Below are 21606 nucleotides of genomic sequence, written 5' to 3'. Positions count from 1 at the left end.
GAATGATTGTAAAAACACATCTTACTTCGAAACTAAGATATGTACATATGTACATCATTGTGAATGATATACAACAACCACCCATACACCAACACACGGTAACATTAGCATTTTGTTGTTACTCTTCTTTTGTTGCTGTTGTTTTTTTGTTGGTTGATGTAATGCTATTTAGAAGCCAAATCTCTAAAATGACGATTGCAAAAATTCGAAAGGAAAATAGTAACTGAAAAAAGTGAAGATAACCTTCAGCTTTAATGACATTTGAAGATTTCAAATCAAGATTTTGTCCTTGGTATTTAAAAACTCTTTCTGTAACTGTTGAACTGTTGTTAGTGGCAATGTTTGTTTGCCGTTTTTCTGTAACACGTAATTGTGAGTGGTAGTTTTTGATATTTTCCTTTTCTCTTACCATTAGTAATAGTGGGTTTTGTGTGTTTGTGTTTTCTTTTGTTCCCTTAGTGCTTTTGTTTTTCTATGAAAACAACTTTAATTGCAAAATGGCTTGAAAAGACCAGGTAGAAATATTTAATTCGATTTCAAGGAATTATGAAATGAATAAAGTAATTTAATATGGTAATAATTGAAGTAATAACAACATATGAACTTACATATGTAAATAAATATGTAGAATTCTCATAATTAATATCTGCATTAAGTGAAATTGATGCCTATACTTTGAGATTTTCTTGGAAATCTACAGCAATAAATATTCTCAATTACATTTGTGTAAAATGTTTGGCCATTTTATTATCACACTGCAACTTAGGGAGCTAACAAAAGGATTTTTCGTTTTGACTCAAGAGCTGTATATACATTAGGCCGTTGTGATTTGTGTGGAATGGACCCTTCGCGTTTCTAATTCCTGGGATTAAACTGAGTAAAAAAGTCCAATAGACCATATGTCTACGGTGAAAATCCAGACTCCCGATTTTTACTTGAGGTTTTTTATTGACGTTTTTTGATATTTTGGCATATAACAGCCAACCTTTGAGATTTGCGATCCAACACAAAGACCGCAATTGTAGCCAACAGAATTCGAATGCTCCTTCAGGCAGTTTTTGCCTTGAGGCCAAAAGTTTACCAGAAATATATTCATGCGTTCTGTTACAAAATGCCATCGTGATGGGGTCCATGGACAACGAAAATACCTTTGGTTCGTTTGGGTCTACTTACTTACTTAGCTGGCCCATTACAGAATATTTGTTCCATAGGCCGAACTAAGAAAAGATTTCCATTTCTCTCTATTTGTTTCTTCGCACTCTGGAATACCGCGCCTTTTCATCTCATCATCCACTTGTTTGCGCCATCTATTCCTTGGCCTGCCAATTCTGCGTGCACCGCCAAGCGGTCCGTATTTATACGCCTTTTTAGCGGGTTTATCACCGCTCATTCTTATGATATGGCCTAGCCAACGCAATCACTGCATCTCGATACGTTTAACAATATTGATGTCGTTGTATAGCAGATACAGCTCGTGGTTCATGCGACGTCGATATTCACCGTCAACGCAGATTGGTCCGTAGATCTTTCGAAGAATTTTCCTCTGAAACACACCAAGCACTGCCTTGTCTGCTTGTGCAAGTACCCAGGCTTCGGAGCCATACATCAGCACGGGTAGTATCAGTGTTTTGTAGATCGTTATTTTTGTTTGACGATATGTGGCTTTGTTTTTAAACTGCTTACTTAAACCAAAGTAGCATTTGTTGGCCAATACAATTCTTCTTTTTATTTCACAACTGCTGTCGTTTGTTGTGTTTACGGGGGTCTTTTACTACCTCAATATTATAGGAACCAACTTCCACAGTCGGTCCGAGCTCAATGGACACATTGCGCGTCGACACCATCAACTTGGTCTTCTAACCGTTTACCGCCAGACCCACATTAGCAGATTCTCCTTCGAACTTCATAAAGGTATCAGTTACTTCTTTTACTGATCGGCCCATGATGTCTATATCATCAGCATAGGCAAGTAACATGTGACTATTGGTGTAGAATGTGCCACTTCTTTTGACTTTTGCCTCTAGTATAACCTTTTCCAGCAGGATGTTGAAGAGATCACACGAAAGGCTGTCTCCTTGTCTGAAACCTCTTTTGGTACCAAACTCTTTGGAGAGGTTCTTTCCTATTTTTACTGAGGACCTCGTGTCAGTTAAAGTCATTTTACAAAGCCGCATGAGCTTTGCGGGGATACCAAATTCAGATATGGCTTGGAATAACTTTGAGCGTAGCGGGCTGTCGAAGGCTGCCTTATAATCGACTGAAAGGTGGTAGGTGTCGATCTGCATCTCTTGGGTCTTCTCCAGGATTTGCCGCAGGGTAAATATCTGGTCAATGGTGGACTTGCCAGGTCTAAAGCCGCATTGGTATGGTCCAATTATCTCGCTGACCATAGGCTTTATTCGTTTATTCGTTCGCACAATATCCCTGACACGATCTTGTAGGCAACAGGGAGTAGACTTATGCCCCTATAGTTGGAGCATACAGTCTTATCCCCTTCTTGTGGACGGGGCACAGGATACTCAGGTTCCAATCGTCGGGTACTCGTTCTTCCTGCCAGATGGTGCTAACTAGCTGATGAATACACCTTATCAGCGTGTCGCCTCCGGTTTTGAGCAGCACGGCTGTTAAGCCATCGGCTCCTGCTGCCTTATTATTCTTCAGCCGATTTATTTTTGCTGTCTTTACCTCATCTTAGCTGGGCGGTATACATTCAATACCATCTTCTGGGATTGGGACTGTGGTATCTTCGTCGTCTTCGCTTCTATTGGATACTAACAGTTTTGAAAAATTTTCTTTCCATATCCTGAGTACACTATCCGTATCAGTTACCAAATTACCTTGCTGGTCTCTACAGGAGGATGTGCCTGTACCAAAGCCATCAGTTTGATGCTTGACTCTTTGGTAGAATTTTCGGACTTCAATCTGGTTCCTGTACATCTTGATTTTTTCACACTCCCGCTTTTCCATCTCTCTCTCTCTCTTTCCTGCGGAAAAGACGTTTCTCCTCTCTCCTTTTCTCCCTGTATCCCTCTCGTGCGCTACGCGTTGCTACGGATTGTAAAGTAGCCCTATATGCCGCATTTTTCTCTTCGGTGGCAGCACGACACTCTTGATCATACCATGGAATCCTTGGTGGAGGTCTCTGGTACCCAAGTATGGATTTTGCGGCTGTTTGCATGGAGTGGGCAATGCTTTGCCATTGCGCTGATATGTTATCGGGATGAGGAGTGCTTTGATTAAGCAATTGGGCTAGTTGAGTGGAATATGCTGTGGCTATCTGTTGTGATTGCAGCTTACCGTGTTGTATCTGTTCGTACTTTGTTTGCTACGTTTAAGCGGGTGCGTACCTTTGCTGCAACAAGGAACGATCGTACATCCAACACGCTCGATGAATGTCTTCCATCTATCACAACATGATCAATTTGATTTCTCGTTTTCTGATCTGGAGACAGCCAGGTGCTCTTATGAATATCGGGATGATTAAATCTGGAACTGCTAACTACCATGCATTTTGCAGCTGCAAAGTCTATCAGCCTCATACCATTGTCAGATGTTTCACTGTGGAGACTGAATTTCCCGACTGTTGGGCCAAAGATATTCTCCTTTCCAATTTTGGCATTAAAATCGCCTAGAATGATTTTAATGTCATGGGCAGGGCAACGGTCATATGTTTCTTCTAAGCGCTCGTAAAATATACCTTTGGTCTGTTCGTCCTTTTCTTCAGTGGGAGCATGAGCGCAAATAAGGCTGATGTTGAAGAATTTAGCTTTTATTCGAATTGCAGCAAGTCTTTCATTCACTGGGGTGAAGCTTGATACCAGATGTTTTAGCCTCCGACTACCTACGAATCCGCAACCAAACTCATACTTTACGTCATGGCAACTATGATACAGTGCGTCACCTTTAGGTGTTGTTGTGACGCCTTTCCCAATCCATCGTATTTCCTGTATGGCAGTAGTATCGGCCTTGTACTTTTCAAGTACGTCTGCCAATGCGAAGACTGCACCTTCTCTATAAAGAGTGCGAGCATTCCAGGTGCAGATTCGCAGATCATGGCCCTTAAAACGTTTGCGGGGTTCCTCAACTTTAGAGGGGTTTGTTTTTCTTTTCTTTCGTTTTTTCATAGTAGGCTGTTTTTTTCTAGGGGAGGGTTACTAGCCCGACGTCCAAACCCAAGTTTTTAACGTTCTTTTGGGTGAACGCGCAGAACATGTTAGCTCACTACCTTTAATGGGTGTTAAAGGCAGTTCCCCAGGTGACACCACGGGGAGGTCAGTGTCCACTTGAGATGAAAGAGGGACAAAGATAAATCCTGGGCTTTGCCATGTTAAAAACGTTCAGGACCGTTGCTTGGTATCTTCCATCCCCTACGTCACCCGGTTTGTTTATTGTTTTATAACAGCAAAAGTAGTGAAAATCAAGAAAATTAAGTTCACCGTAGATATATGGTCTAGTGGACAGGAACCAGAAACGCGAAGGGCCCATTAAGTTTTTTTTTTCCTTCCACACAAATCGCCCCGACCTAATATACATATGTATATATATTGGGGTTTTAACCAGGGAACATTGTGCGGCGTACCGTTGATCATATAATCTGGTGATTGTCTGGCCGGAAAATCCAATCCGTGAACTACTGGGAGTAAGGTGGCCTTGCTTACTATTGTACCACCGTGGCCGTCCAGTTGACTCCAAATACAAGTGATCTGACTAGTCTTCTCAAACAATTGATGGAATATGTTTTTATTTTGGTTGATTTTTTTCTTGCTTAGATTTGATGAAAGCAATAAAAACCCATTAAGGTCATTAACGTTGTCTTTTTCTCGGGTTTTCTTTGTCGTCACATTTTCTGTTTTACCTATTTCCGTCTAAACTAAATTTTTACGTCATTTCGAAGACTTTCATGATTACACCACAAAAAACAAATGACCATTGGTCAATAAAAGCAATACTCATCCATTGAATGGAGGTGGGGAGAAAGAACACATTGCCTTTGTTGGTGGTAGCTGGGGGCAAATGTCTATGACTAATAGTTACGCCATCACCGTAACAAATTGTTTTGTGTTTTATTGTTTCTTACATTCGGACTAAGAAATTGTCATCACTTGAGTGGCTTATCTTTGGCGTTGGACGAAACCACTAACAGTTGTAATAGCAATTTGACTACTATTATAACAGTTGTTGTGGCCGGTTGGGTGGCTGGCACTTTGGCGCAACTACCACAAACGACCACGGTTGAAAGACTCACTGTCAGGATGCATTAATGTATTTGCTACAGTTTGAATGTTTGCCTGCCCTACTTGATGTTGATGTTCTAAGCAAAAACGGATATTAAGCAATTTCATTATATCAACAGGCAGGCAGGCACCTACACACAACGGATGGACTCTGGAAGAACCACCCAAGAAAGCCCCTTGCCATCATCGGGTTCAGAAGTCAGCCAGTTTGGTGTATCTTGTGTTTGTGACAACATCTATCACCACATTGAAGACTGTAAGAATTCCCAGTGTGGGTTTCTTTAAACACACCAACACAGTTGGAAACCTTAGCTCCTGTGGTGGCATGCAACGCAATACTTTAACATTTAACACACATACATGCACATATTTTTCTGTAGTGTGTCTGGATGTTCTACAATGTGTTTTCTTCATAGAATGTTAAATATAAATTGTTGACTATTATTTTTAATTACATTTTGTGGTTGCTGATGAAAAATAATCGTTGTTTGTTTGTTATTTTTTGTGTGTGTTTTTTGTTGTTTCCTAGGTCCTTTATTGTTGTTTAACTTTTGGCATTTTCATGAGCACCACATTTGGTATCTTTACACAACCGGTACGGATTTATTTTCTCATACAACCGACAGACAGACGGACAGACAGCAACACAAACATATAAACTCTCATATGTAAGTATAAATGTAGTTAGCTAAACACTGTACCATCAGTTAATTGTTGCGGTTTGAATGAAACATTTTAATTGTTGTCTAAGAGTTGGCAAATCTTAAACATGAATGAATGACTGCCTGCTTGTGCTAAGTTAGGTTGGTAGGTACAGAATATGTTCATTAAATGAGCAATTATGTCTTAAACTTAAATGAATTCATTAGGAAAACATTAAATTACTTAAGTACAATAATTTCTGGCTAAATTGCCAAAAGATAAGGTAGTCTAAGTCGAGAGAAGGAAGGAATAGAAACAATAATGCTACAAACGAGCCTCTAAAGTTAAAAAAAAAACAATATGGCGATAACAACAGCAACGATGGGCCTTGGCTGTGCGTTTTAGCATGAACTTCAACATAATGCAAAATTCTGGACGTTAAGGTAAACCTAAAAACAATCAAAAAATTCTAAATCAATAAAACCATGACCAGGAAAAAAGATTCTGAACCACTAAGGGACGGAGAGACGGTCCCACAGTGCACGATGGGGCCGATGACATGTTTTTGAGGCAAACAATCACAGGGGCAAGCTAGACCTTCAAAATTTCGTGCAGATGTTTATAATCGGCCTAGAAGCTAATCTGCCAAATTTGGTTGATATCGGTTCATATATAGATATAGCTCTCATATATATGTTCGACCGATTTCGAGTAATTGATGGACCAAACACGAAAATTCTGTCCAATTATGATGATATTTGGAATATGTGGCGGAATTCGGACTGGAAATAAGTTTGCCAAGTTATTTTGAAATCGGTTCAGATTTGGATATAGCTCCCTTATATATTTTCGCCCGATTTGAGGTATTTCGTGCAACAAACAAGCAATTTCTGTCCAATTTCGAAAAAAATTGAAACGTGTGACAGGATTTGGTCTAGAAATATGTTTGCTAAATTATATTGAAATCGGTTCAGATATGGATATAGCTCCCATATATATTTTCACCCGATTTTAGGTATTTGGTGCAACAAACACGCAAATTCTGTCCAATTTCGATGAAATTTAAAATGTGTGTCAAAATTACGTCTAGAAAAAAAGTATGCCAAATTATATCGAAATCGGTTCAGATTTGGATATAGCTCCCATATATATTTTCACCCGATTTTAGGTATTTCGTGCAGCAATCACGCTATATATGTCCAATTGTGATGAAATTTAAAGTGTGTGACGGAATTTGGTCTAGAAAACATTATTGAGACATCATATTGAAATCGGTTCAGATTTGGATATATCGTTCATAAAATTTCTCTGTCGAAGTTAATTGTTTTCTCAATTTAGTTGGTTGATACCAAACTTCATTGAGAACATAGTTTAAATATTTTTCTTTTGACAAATTGGCCGAAACAGAGGCGGCATGAATCAAGGGTTTGGTATTGTTGCCGTGTTCATAGCAGACTTCCGAAGCAAGTTTTCTTCCTTCACTATAATCCACATTAGGGCGCCCTCTCTTCTTTTTATCATTACCTTGTTCTAGCGTAAATACTGTGTCGCTAGCTAACCATAAGCTTTCAAATTGTAATACACGACTTTTTGACCTCCAATTTTTTATCCATTTTTGGTTAAGGCGTGCACAAATATTTTAAATTTGCTTTCTAACTTCGGTCATGAAGTTGTCTTTGACACCTCGATTAAATTTTGCAGAAATCCATTCTATAAGGTGTTTAGGTTTTCGCTGATTTTCCAACCAAAAATTAAAAATATCCAAATTTTTAAGTTTTACGAAATCTGGAAGTTGATAATTTTTTTATTCGCAAGTATACGCAAAAATTTTTTTTCAAAATCTGTTAGCCGACATTGTCACCTTTCACCAGATACATATTTTTACGAGAAAGCACCCTGAAGCCGAAAGTTCTACTCCAAAGAACACATGGACGATACCACAGACTACATCAAAAACTATCACTTACTGACACAACAAATTATTGACCACATCTAATATTACATTTACACTTTTAATAATAATCTTAATTTACATACCATTACCCGTATTTTCCATTTTTTAAAAAAATAGATAATGTCAACAGATCAGGTTTTGGCGCCAAAATACTTAAATTGTTTAATTAGGCGGCCATCAGACCATCTGCTTTTTCATATGTATGTTGTCACTTTGGGTATACTAATATACAGAACAGCTGATTCATACATGTGAAAAAGCAGATGGTCTGATGGCGGCCTTACGACTGAATGTCAGAAATAAACGGAATCATAATTATGACATCTTTGACAGCTTGGCATATCGCCGTGGGTCGTTGCCAGATTGTAATTTTTTGGTTTTGGAGGTTTGAAATGTTAAGAATATAATTCCGTTATTATTTGATTTCAATCGCCGACTTGAAAAAATGACTTTTTGCCTCAAAAACCTGCCATCGGCCCCATCGTGCAGTGGTTCAGAATCGTTTTAATACCCTCAGCATTTATGCTAACGACGGTATATACACTTTCATACGGGCAAAATGTGTCTTATTGAAATAATGGTTTTAGACCCCAAGTATGTTTGTACGAAATCCGTTTCAAACAATTTGGATTTGATTTGGCCATGTCCGTCCGTCTGTCTGTCTGGCTGGAGCGCAAGATAACTCTCGAACGTATCTGTCGATCCGCTCCAAAATGTTTCCTTCGTAATATTTGGTTCAAACTAAGTTAAAATTTGAAGATAAGCCATATCGGTCCACTGCTTCAGGTACCTCCCCCACAAAAGTTCCAAAATATTCGCAAAAATTGTGCGCACGATAACTCTTGATGGGGTTGACCGTTTTGGTTCATACTTTACCCCTCCTAAAATACGTACCAGATATAGATCAGGTTCGAATATAGACTATATTTGTCCAATCCTTAGGATACCTCTCACACAAAACTTCGGATAAGTTCACGTTAAGAGTGACGTAGGGGATGGAAGATACCAAGGAACGGTCCTGACTGGCTTTAACATGGCAAAGCCCAGGATTTGTCTTGGTCCCCCTTTCATCTCAAGTGGACACTGACCTCCCCTTGCTGTCACTTGGGGAGCTGCCTTTAACACCAGTTAAAGGTAGTGAGCTAACATGTACCGCGCGTTCATACATAAGAACGTTAAAAACTTGGGTTTGGGCGTCGGGTTAGTAACCCTCCCCTTGAAAAAGCAGCCCACTATGAAAAAACGAAAGAAAAGAAAAACAAATCCCTCTAAAGTTGACGTACCCCGAAAACGTTTTAAGGACCATGATCTGCGAATCTGCACTTGGAATGTTCGCACTCTATATAGAGAAGGTGCAGTTTACGCATTGACAGATGTACTTGAAAAGTACGGGGCCGACATTACTGCCATACAGGGAATACGATGGATTGGAAAATGCATCACAACAACACCTAAATGTCACGCATTGTATTATAGCTGCCATGACACAAAGCATGAGTATGGTTGCGGATTTGTAGTTGGTCGGAGGTTAAAACATCTGGTCTCCAGCTTCACCCCAGTGAATGGAAGGCTCGATGCAAATCAATTAAAAGCAAAATTCTTCAACATCAGCTTTATTTGCGCCCATGCTCCCACTGAAGACAAGGACGAACATACCAAAGATATATTTTACGAGCGCTTAGAAGAAACTTATGACCGTTGCCCTGCCCAAGACATTAAAATTATTCTAGGCCTTTTTTATGCCAAAATTGGAAAGGAGAATATCTTTGGCCCAACAGTCGGGAAATTCAGTCTCCACCGTGAAACATCTGACAATGGTATGAGGCTAATAGACTTTGCAGCTGCAAAAAACATGGTAGTTAGCAGTACCAGATTTAAGCGTATCGATATTTATAAGTGCACCTGGCTGTCTTCAGATCAAAGAACATGTAATCAAATTGATCACGTTGTGATAGATGAAAGACATTCATCGAGTGTGTTGGATGTACGATCGTTCCGAGGAGCAAACATATATTCGGACTACTACCTTGTTGCAGCAAAAGTACGTACCCGTCTAAACGTTGCAAATAAAGCACGAACAGTTACAACGCGGAAGTTGGACATCGGTAAGCTGCAAACACAACAGATAGCCACAGCATATTCCACTCAATTTGCCCAATTGCTTAATGAAAGCACTTCTCGTCCCGATAACATATCAGCACAATGGCAAAATATTGCCTACTCCATGCAAACAGCCTCAAAATCCATACTTGGATACCAGAGACCTCCACCAAGGAATCCATTGTATGACCAGGAGTGTCGTGCTGCTACCGAAGAGAAAAATGGGCTAATCTACAATCACTAGCAACGCGTAGCGCACGAGAGAGTTATCAGGAGAAAATGAGAGAAGAGAAACGTCTTTTGCGCAAGAAAAATAGAGAAATGGAAAAGCGGGAGTGTGAAAAAATCGAGATGTACAGGAGTCAGAATGAAGTCCGAAAATTCTACCAAAGAGTGAAACATCAAACAGATGGCTTTGGTACAGGCACATCCTCCTGTAGAGACCAGCAAGGTAATTTGGTAACTGATACTGATAGTGTGCTCAGGATATGGAAATAACATTTCTCCAAACTGTTGGTATCCAATAGTAACGAAGTCGACGAAGATACCACAGATCCAATCCCAGAAGATGGTATTGAGTGTATACCACCCGGCCAAGAAGAGGTAAAGTCAGCAATAAAGCTAATAAGGCAGCAGGAGCTGATGGCCTACCAGCCGAGCTGTTTAAAACCGGAGGCGACACTCTGATAAGGTGTATGCATCAGCTAGTTAACTCCATCTGGCAGGAATAACGCGTACCCGACGATTGGAACCTGAGCATCCTATGTTCCGTCCATAAGAAAGGAGATAAGACTTTATGCTCCAACTTTAGGGGCATAAGTCATCCTATCGCCTACAAGATAGTGTCAGGGATATTGTGCGATCGACTAAAGCCCATTGTCAACGAAATAATTGGACCATATCAATGCGGCTTTAGACCTAGCAAGTCATCCATTGACCAGATATTTACCCTGCGGCAAATCCTGGAGAAGACCCAAGAGATGCAGATCGATACCTACCTCCTTTTTGTTGATTACAAAAGAGCCTTCGACAGCCCCCTACGTTCAAGGGTATTCCAAGCCATATCTGAATTTGGTATCCCTGCAAAGCACCTCTGGCTTTGTAGAATGACATTAACTGCCACATGTTACTTGCTTATGCTGATGACATCATGGGACGATCAGTAAAAGAAGTAACTGATACCTTTATGAAGGTCGAAGTAGAATCTGCTAAAGTGGGTCTGGCGGTAAACGGTGAGAAGACCAAGTTGATGGTGTCGACGCGCAAAGCGTCCATAGAGCTCGGACCAACTGTGGAAGTTGGTACCTATACCTACCTCGGCACTGCCATAAACACAACCAACAACAACAGTTGTGAAATAAAAAGAAGAATTGTATTGGCCAACAGATGCCACTATGGTCTAAATAAGCAATTTAAAAACAAAGCCACATTTCGTCAAACAAAAATAACGCTTTACAAAACACTGATACTACCCGTGCCCTGGTTCCGATGCCTGGGTACTTGCGCAAGCAGATAAGGCAGTGCTTGGCGCGTTTGAGAGAAAAACTCTTCGAAAGATCTACGGACCGATCTGCGTTGACGGTGAATATCGACGTCGTATGAACCACGAGCTGTATCAGCTATACAACGATATCAATATAGTTAAACGTTGGCTAGGCCATATAATAAGAATGAGCGATGATGAACCCGCTAAAAAGGCGTATAAATTCGAGCCACATGGCGGTGCACGCAGAATTGGCAGGCCAAATAATAGATGGCGCAAACAAGTGGATGAAGAGATGACAATTCGCGGTATTCCAAAAAGCGAAGCACTAAACAGAGAGAATTGGAGATCTATTCTTAGTTCGGTCTATGGAACAAATGTTCTGCAATGGGCCAGCTAAGTAAGTAAGTAAGATATAGTGTTTGTAACAATTCACCAATGCATCTACCTTTATAATTGCATAATGTTAACAACAGTAAAAGATGTCAACCCTGCTTTTGACAGAATAGGCCATAACAAGAAAACAAGTGAGCCAAGGCTATAGTCGGGACGGGGCCGACTATGTGATACCCTACACCACTACCCCTGTTCATAACCTTTTGACTAATAAAATTCAAAACATTAAAATTGGGATAGCTTAGCGCCTTTGCTCTGAATGTCTTCATTAACACAGGTCAATTTTTTTTGGAACGCATTTAAGTGCATCGACAGTACAACCCAAATGTATGCCCAGATGTATGCCAACCATCAATAGGCTTCTTTCCCTGTTAGACCCCCTTCAACCCCCAAAATTTCGTGAGGATCCGATCAAAATTTCGTAGTGTGATTGCACAAAAATGAAAAAAGGGATGCATTACCGACTATTGCGATATCTTTGTTGTTTGACCACCTATGACAACCTACTTCACATCGTTGTAAAGGTGATATTTTCTACTTTCCTTGCCAGGTTTTGCTTTCGATATACTTCTTACAGAAGAGAGATATTCATTTTGAAATAAAACGTTGGCATTTTCTCCAAATAAGTTTTTTTTGTCACATTCCGAACCCTGGATAATCATAGTCAGACTTTGTTTATGGAAGATCCCCAACCGAAGCTATGATATTCGTCATTATTATTAAAATCGCAAAAATAAAAAAGTTGGGTTCTATTAGCGGCTATTGCGATATATTCGTTGTTTGATCACCTACGAGAACCCACTTTACATCATTAGAAAGGTGATATTTTCTACTTTCATGGCTAGGTTCTGCTTTTGGTATACCCCATATTGAAGCTGAGATATTCGCTTAGGAAAAAACGTTGTCTTTTTGTCCAAATAAGTTTTTTTGCCCATTACGACCCCTAAATATTATCCGACCATCACCAAACTCAGTAAGCTTCTTCATCTGTGTGACCCCCATTAACCCTCAAAATTTCGTGACGATCCGATCAAAATTGAGACCTGTAGCGTGATTTCCAAAAAAGTGGAAAAATGGGATGTATTACCGACTATTGCGATATCTCCGTTATTTGGTCACCTACGCCGACCTAGTTTACACCATTGTAAAGATGGGATCTTCTACTTTCACAGCCAGGTTTTGCTTTTGGAAAGTCCCCAACCAAAGCTGTGATATTCGTCATTATAATTAAAATCGCAAAAATGAAAATTTGGGTTTTATTTGCGACTATTGTGATATCTCCGTTGTTTGATCACCTACGAGAACCTACTTTACATCATTAGAAAGGTGATATTTTCTACTTTTATTGTCAGGTTTTGCTTTTGGTATACCCCGTATAGAAGCTGAAATATTCGCTTTGGAAAAAAGTCTTTTTATCCACATAAGTTTTTTTGCCCATTCCGACCCCTAAATATTATCCGACCATCACCAAAATCAATAGGCTTCTTCCCCTCCGGGACCCCCATCAACATCCAAAATTTTGTGACGATCCGATCAAAATTGCGACCTGTAGCGTGATTACAAGGTTTAGATGGACAGACGGACAGACGGACGGACGGACTGACGGACGGACACACATAGCCAGATCGACTCAGCTCGTCGAGACATTTATTTTGGTATATATAAGTATGGGTCTACGACCATTATTTCGATGCGTTACAAACTTTTTGGCCAAAACCAACTTATAATACCCTCCCCACATAGTGGTGTAGGGTATAAAAATTTAATCAGCTATTAGCTGTGGCTTACCTTATACATTATTCTACCATGCTTTGTACTTTAATACACGAATGGAAACTAATTGTTCCATGATCGGATGTTTATTTCATAATAAGAGGAAGGTATGCCGATAGTAATAAAAAAATATCTGCCACGATTATATCCTTTTCATGAAATTTTACATAACCTAATCGCAAAGTGACAGCCCTATGTTGTCGATAGACTTACGAATGCCATCTTTGATGTCTTGAATCGATACTGGTTTGTTTATGCAAACCTTATCTTTCACGTAGGCCCAAAGGAAGAAGTCACAAGGTATAAAACCATACGATCAAAACTGTGTGTAATACCATCCATCTATGACCCTAAGAAAATCCTTAAACTGCAACACTGTGCTCATCTTCGCAGTCCATGTGGTGTAACGAGTGACCGTAGATTTAGTGGGGGATATTTGTTTATGCCTTGCGCGAAAAAAGGTGAAAAGATATTGATCTTATATAATTTTACACATAGCCCTTTGTCTTGATTAGAATTATATAAATTGTAATTTTCATTCGTAGCTTATGCATCTACGTGACCCTGAAGTTCTTCTATCATACCAGAGGTAACAAGGGGAGACTTCTCACACATCAGAGCTGATCAATTTTACTTTTTGCTTAGTGACACGAAATTTATTTTTCGAAATTCATATCAAAAACATTTCTTTCAGTTTCTTTGTACTTGAAGATAATGACCTCTTTGAAATCTCTCCAAATTACTTAAGTTTCCAGAAGTATCAATCAAACAATAAATTATATTTGGCAACCATTAAATGTATATCAAAGTTAATTGTAAAATAATTGGTTTCCACTAACATTGTCCTTTTAACGACAACAACAACAAACAAACGTCCTCACGCGAAATTACTTTTACAAATATTTGTTGGCATTGAGACAGGAAACAAACTAAAAAAAGGAAATTCATTATTAAAGCCACGACTCCCATCAAAAAAATAATGGAAATAAATATCATTCGCACTCCATCATAGTTTCATTAACAATTTCAAGGATAAATGGCAAATGACTGGTGGTGAGGTCAAATATTTATGATTAACTACAAAACAATTTTGGGTAATATATACTCATGCTAATTGAGTTCTGGCATGTTTTTGAGTGGGTGAGAAACAAATGGAAAAATTATGGAACAGTGAAGGTTCACAATGAATTTTGAATAGAGGTTAATAACAACAATCCCGTAATACTATAATTTTTTACACAAAATTATTGGCTCCTTGAAATGGAAAAGTAAATGCAAAAGGAAAATGAGCATTGTGGCTGTAAATGACAAACATTTGTAATACAAAAATCTAAATTATTTCCAAAATGACCACCATAATAAACATACATTATTTTTATAAGTTTATTTCCAAATTGCCATATATCGCTACCAATATCCTCTCGTTGTAATTACTAAACTAATTGAGTTAGCAAACTTCGTAATGTACGCTTATAAAATTCCAGAAAATAATATCATTTATCTGCTGTGTGACAATAACAATTTCCGTTTTTCCCTTGCTGTTGCTCTTGCATACTAAAGACGTCGTCGTTGTCGTCTCTCAATGGTATCAACTTTCATTATGCTAACGAAATTGGAAACAAAAACAAACATAATCGAGTCATCTGTAATGAATTTTATCGGTTCAGTATGTTCACCATCATCTTCATCACCAATAAGGAACCTCCACATTATCCCCATCCACATCTCCATCTCCATTCACACAAAGACAAATGTATTTTACCTTAATTAACTTGAAATGGAAATGTTGTCTCTACTACGTCGTCGTTACTCGAGGAAGTCTGAGAGAGACTGTAGCGTGATAATGTGTGTGAATGTGACTTTATTGAAGTGTACAATTGCAACGGAAATTAAAGTTTCAATTACACGATGAATAACTAAATTAAAAAAACGAACTTGTTTCTCGTTTGTCTATCGCACTAATTTTCATCGAATATTTGCATGAAATGAAGATCAATGGTAAAGTAATTAATGAAGCTAGAAGTTTCATTGAATTTGGAATTTTAATGTATTTTGTTTCCTAGGAATTTAAGTTTGATGTGACAATGAAATATTCATCATGATGAATAATGAATGGTCTTCCATAAAAAGAAATTGTTGTCTTCTATAAGAAGACATTGTGATCTTCTAAACGAAGTCCTTTTGGGCTATTTGGTCTTTTACCAGGAAACATGAGACCTACTGTGAGAAGACCTATGTGGTATTCTCTTAAAGAAGACCATAGGAAGATCTTGTGTTCCATTATAGAAGACGACAAGGTCTGGTCTTGTGGTGTTCCCTATTGTAAACCTCTATAACTGTGCTATGTTTTTATAAGGGTAGCTTGCAAGCTTCTGTTTATATTGTGGTCTTCTATACGAAGACCTTGTGATCTTCTATACGAAGACCTTGTGGTCGTCTTCTATACGAAGACCTTGTGTTCATAATACGAAGACCATATGGTCTTCTATACGAAAACCTTGTGGTCTTCTATACGAAGACCATATAGTCTTCTATACGAATACCTTGTGGTTTTCTATACGAAGACCTTGTGGTCTTCTAAACGAAGACTTTGTGGTCTGCTATACGAAGACCTTGTGGTCGTCTTCTATAAGAAGACCTTGTGGTCTTCTAAACGGAGACCTTGTGGTCTTCTATACGAAGACCTTGTGGCTTTCTATACGAAAACCTTGTGGTCTTCTATACGAAGAACTTGTGGTCTTCTATACAAAGACCTTGTGGTCGTGTTCTACACGAAGACCTTATGGTCGTCTTCTATACGAAGACCTTATGGTCGTCTTCTATACGAAGACCTTATGGTCGTCTTCTGTACGAAGAATTTGTGGTCATCTTCTATACGAAGACCTTATGGGCGTCTTCTATATGAATACCTTTTGGTCGTCTTCTATACGAAGACCTTGAGGTCGTCTTCTATACAAAGACCTTGTCGTCATCTTCTATACAAAGGCCTTGTGGTCGTATTCTATACGAAGACCTTGTGGCCGTCTTCTAAACGAAGACCTTCTTGTCTTCTATACGAAGACTTTGTGGCCTTCTTCTATACGATGACCTTGAGGCCATCTTCTAAACGAAGACCTTGTGGTCTTCTATACGAAGACCTTGTGTTCTTCTGTACGAAGACCTTGTGGTCTTCTGTACGAAGACCTTGTGGTCCTCTCTACGAAGACCTTGTGGTCTTCTATACGAAGACCTTGTCGTCGTCTTCTATACGAAGACCTTGTGGTCTTCTATACGAAGACCTGGTGGTCTTCTATACGAAGACCTGGTGGTCTTCTATACGAAGACCTGGTGGTCTTCTATACGAAGACCTGGTGGTCTTCATTAGGAAAACCTTGTGGTCTTCTTTAGGAAGACCTTGTGGTCTTCCATACGAAGACCGTGTGACCTTCTATATGAAGACCTTGTGGTCTTCTATACGAAGACCTTGTGGTCTTCTATACGAAGACCGTGTGGTCTTCTATATGAAGACCTTGTGGTCTCCTATAGGAAGACCTTGTGGTCTTCTATATGAAGACCTTGTGGTCTTCTATACGAAGACCTGGTGGTCTTCATTAGGAAAACCTTGTGGTCTTCTTTAGGAAGACCTTGTGGTCTTCTTTAGGAAGACCTTGTGGTCTTCTTTAGGAAGACCTTGTGGTCTTCCATACGAAGACCGTGTGACCTTCTATATGAAGACCTTGTGGTCTTCTATACGAAGACCTTGTGGTCTTCTATACGAAGACCGTGTGGTCTTCTATATGAAGACCTTGTGGTCTTCTATATGAAGACCTTGTGGTCTTCTATACGAAGACCTGGTGGTCTTCATTAGGAAAACCTTGTGGTCTTCTTTAGGAAGACCTTGTGGTCTTCTTTAGGAAGACCTTGTGGTCTTCTATACGAAGACCGTGTGGTCTTCTATATGAAGACCTTGTGGTCTTCTATAGGAAGACCTTATGGTCTTCTATAGGAAGACCTTGTGGTCTTCTATACGAAGACCGTGTGGTCTTCTATATGAAAACCTTGTGGTCTTCTATAGGAAGACCTTGTGGTCTTCTATAGGAAGACGTTGTGGTCGTCTATACGAAGAACTTGTGGTCTTCTATACGAAGACCTGGTGGTCTTCATTAGAAAAACCTTGTGGTCTTCTTTAGGAAGACCTTGTGGTCTTCTTTAGGAAGACCTTGTGGTCTTCTATATGAAGACCGTGTGGTCTTCTATATGAAGACCTTGTGGTCTTCTATAGGAAGACCTTGTGGTCTTCTATAGGAAGACGTTGTGGTCTTCTATACGAAGAACTTGTGGTCTTCTATACGTAGACCTTGTGGTGTTCTATACGAAGACCGTGTAGTCTTCTATATGAAGATCTTGTGGTCTTCTATAGGAAGACCTTGTGGTGTTCTATACGAAGACCTTGTGGTCTTCTATAGGAAGACCTTGTGGTGTTCCATACGAAGACCTTGTGGTCTTCTATACAAAAACCTTGTTGGCTTCTATACGAAGACCTTGTGGTCTTCTCTATGAAGACCTTGTGGTCTTCTATACGAAGACCTTGTGGTCTTCATTAGGAATACCTTGTGGTCTTCTTTAGGAAGACCTTGTGGTCTTCCATACGAAGACCGTGTGACCTTCTATATGAACCCCTTGTGGTCTTCTATACGAAGACCTTGTGGTCTTCTATACGAAGACCGTGTGGTCTTCTATACGAAGACCGTGTGGTCTTCTATACGAAGACCGTGTGGTCTTCTATATGAAGACCTTGTGGTATTCTATAGGAAGACCTTGTGGTCTTCTATAGGAAGACCTTGTGGACTTCTATACGAAGAACTTGTGGTCTTCTATACGAAGACCGTGTGGTCTTCTATACGAAGACCTTGCTGGCTTCTATACGATGACCTGGTGGTCTTCATTAGGAAAACCTTGTGGTCTTCTTTAGGAAGACCTTATGGTCTTCCATACGAAGACCGTGTGACCTTCTATATGAAGACCTTGTGGTCTTCTATATGAAGACCTTGTGGTATTCTATACGAAGACCTTGTGGTCTTCTATACGAAGACCGTGTTGTCTTCTATACGAAGACCGTGTGGTCTTCTATATGAATACCTTGTGGTCTTCTATATGAAGACCTTGTGGTCTTCTATAGGAAGACCTTGTGGTCTTCTATACGAAGAACTTGTGGTCTTCTATACGTAGACCTTGTGGTGTTCTATACGAAGACCTTGTGGTCTTCTACACGAAGACCTTGTGGTCTTCTACACGAAGACCTTGTGGTCTTCTATACGAAGACCTTGTGGTCTTCTATACGAAGACCTTGTGGTCTTCTATACGAAGACCTTGTGGTCTTCTATACGAAGACCTTGTGGTCTTCTATACGAAGACTTTCTGGTCTTCTATACGAAGACCTTGTGGTCTTCTATACGAAGACTTTCTGGTCTTCTATACGAAGATCTTGTGGTCTTCTATATGAAGACCTTGTGGTCTTCTATACGAAGACCTTGTGGTCTTCTATACGAAGACTTTCTGGTCTTCTATACGAAGATCTTGTGGTCTTCTATATGAAGACCTTGTGGTCTTCTATACGAAGACCTTATGGTCTTCTATACGAAGACCTTATGGTCTTCTATACGAAGACCTTATGGTCTTCTATACGAAGACCTTATAGTCTTCTATACGAAGACCTTGTGGTCTTCTATAAAAAGACCTTGTGGTCTTCAATACGAAGACCTTATAGTCTTCTATACGAAGACCTTGTGGTCTTCTATAAAAAGACCTTGTGGTCTTCAATACGAAGACCTTGTGGTCTTCTATACGAAGACATTGTGGTCTTCTATACGAAGACCTTGTGGTCTTCTATACGAAGACCTTGTGGTCTTCTATACGAACACTTTTTGGTCTTCTATACGAACACCTTTTGGTCTTCTATACGAACACCTTTTGGTCTTCTATACGAACACCTTTTGGTCTTCTATACGAAGACATTGTGGTCTTCTATACGAAGATCTTGTGTTCTTCTATGCGAAGACCTTGTGGTCTTCTATACGAAGATCTTGTTGTCCTCTATACGAAGACTTGTGCCTCATCGAAATTTCGGAAAAGTTCTGTTTCTATGAAAATATGAAATGAAAACTTTTATAAAGGAGAAACCTGTCAAAAGAAAAAAATTATAAAGAAAATAGTTTTCATGATTTTTTTGGTTTTATTCGACCTTTATACTTATTTTAGAAATTATTTATTTAATCAAGCTCGAGGTCAATTTCATGTATTCATTTTTGTTTTATTTTATTCAATATTTCGCAATTTTCATGAATTGCTTCATCAGGAAATCGATCAATAATTGGCAATAATCACGTAAAAACAATCAAACATATTTACTTAAAACTAGAGTAGCATCACTACCGTCGTCACTTATTGAAAATAGTTTTCGTTTTAAATTTTCATAGAACATGAATCCAGGGGCTGCTCTCGAATCGCTTTGATTTTTGTTGTAGCAACTTGTATTAACTGTCCCCCATACGACGGTATAAGTTTCATGGGGGGAAAGTCCATACTTCCTGAGAAAATAGCCTGAAAGTTACAAAAAAAACCCCTATGACACCGTGCGTAGTAGTTGGAGCGCAAGATAACTCTCGATTCGGTCCAAAATGTGGCCTTCGCAATATTTTGTGCAAACTTAGTTTAAGTTCGAAGATATACCACATCAGCCCACTCCTGCAGGTACCTTCCCCCCAAAAGTTCAAAAATGTACGGAAAAATTGTGCGCACGATACCTCTTGATGGGAGTGATCGATTTGGTCCATACTTTACCCATCCTAATATTTCTACCAAATATAGATCAGGTTCGAATATGGACTATATTTGTGCATTCCTTCGGGTAACTCCCACACAAAGTTTCGGCTAAGTTCACTTTAAGACCTGCTCTCGGATCACTCTGATTTTTGTTGAAGCATCTTGCATTCGCCGCCTCAATAACGGCAGTAAAAATTTTTTCAGGGGCAAGTCCATACATCTTGAGAAAACAGCGCGAAAGTTGTAAAAAACCCCTATTGCACCATATGTAGAACTGGAGAGCTCGAACAGAATACTGCGTTCGCCCACACTTTGGATATTGTAATATTTGAATATTAGATGAAATTCGAAGGTGGTGCTTATAGGTCCACTCCTTCCCGTACCTTCCTCACAAAAGTTCGAAAATATTTGCGAAAGTGGTACGCCCGATTTCTCATAGACGTAGCAACCAATTTGGGGCAAACATGGATCTCTAAATATTGTCGAAACTTAGTTTATGTTCAAATTTGGGCCCTATCTGTCCAATCCTTGTGGTCCAACCAACAGAAATATTCAACATTTTTGTGTGGTTCGAGTATCCTTTGGACATTTTTACCGAAGGTTTTCCTATTGGCCCTATTTACAGCGATATTATGTTTTAGTACGTTAGTGATAAAAAGCCCTATCTATCGATATCTCCGCAAATTTTTGAGCTTAAATTCTATCCATACTTTTGTCGGTTCATCGCCCAACATTCTGAAAACCCCCCCTTTTACTTGTTTGTCGGCAAGTTCATACCTCCAAAAAGGGCCACAAAATCTGGATCGATATTGTCAGTAGATGAATGGTTTAAATTCACACAGGCCAACAAAGCCGACCAACACTTGTTTACTTGTTCTTAATAAATTCTTATTTTAAAATGCTTTTCTTTTGTTTTGCAGAAAATATCTGGGATTTGTAACTAATTTGACGGGTAAGTTTATATTATTTTTTTTTTATGAATCTATATCAAATGCCTTGAACTCTGGTTCCAGAAAAAGGAGTACATCCATTGATTTTTAGACAGTCCATAGAAAGTCATGAGATCGCCATTTATGGATTGTAATTTAAAATAACTTGTTTCCATGATACAACTTCGTTTTTGGGATCAAACCTATGTAAACACAGCAAAAATACACACTATAAACTAACCCATTAGTTAAATAATTGGTTAGTAAAGAGTTTTGTAATAAGTAGTTTTTCTG

The 21606-nt window shown here is 39.2% G+C and overlaps 1 protein-coding gene across 2 annotated transcripts in view; it reads left to right on the top strand.

The window, feature by feature from the left end:
• The window catches only part of Hs3st-A (Heparan sulfate 3-O sulfotransferase-A), a 294272-nt gene that overhangs the window by 74809 nt on the left and 197857 nt on the right, over positions 1-21606 (top strand). For both annotated transcript variants that reach the window (XM_073956413.1, XM_073956412.1), the window contains exon 3: positions 21304-21335. The gene's annotated coding sequence lies outside the window, so the exon portion shown is untranslated. The remainder of the gene's footprint in view (positions 1-21303; positions 21336-21606) is intronic.

This window comes from Musca autumnalis, unplaced genomic scaffold, assembly GCF_047663935.1.
Source record: "Musca autumnalis isolate F117 unplaced genomic scaffold, ASM4766393v1 scaffold_5, whole genome shotgun sequence".
Lineage (NCBI taxonomy): Eukaryota > Metazoa > Arthropoda > Insecta > Diptera > Muscidae > Musca > Musca autumnalis.
Note: the sequence above shows the minus strand (reverse complement) of the source record. Positions and strands in the feature narration are given on the sequence as shown.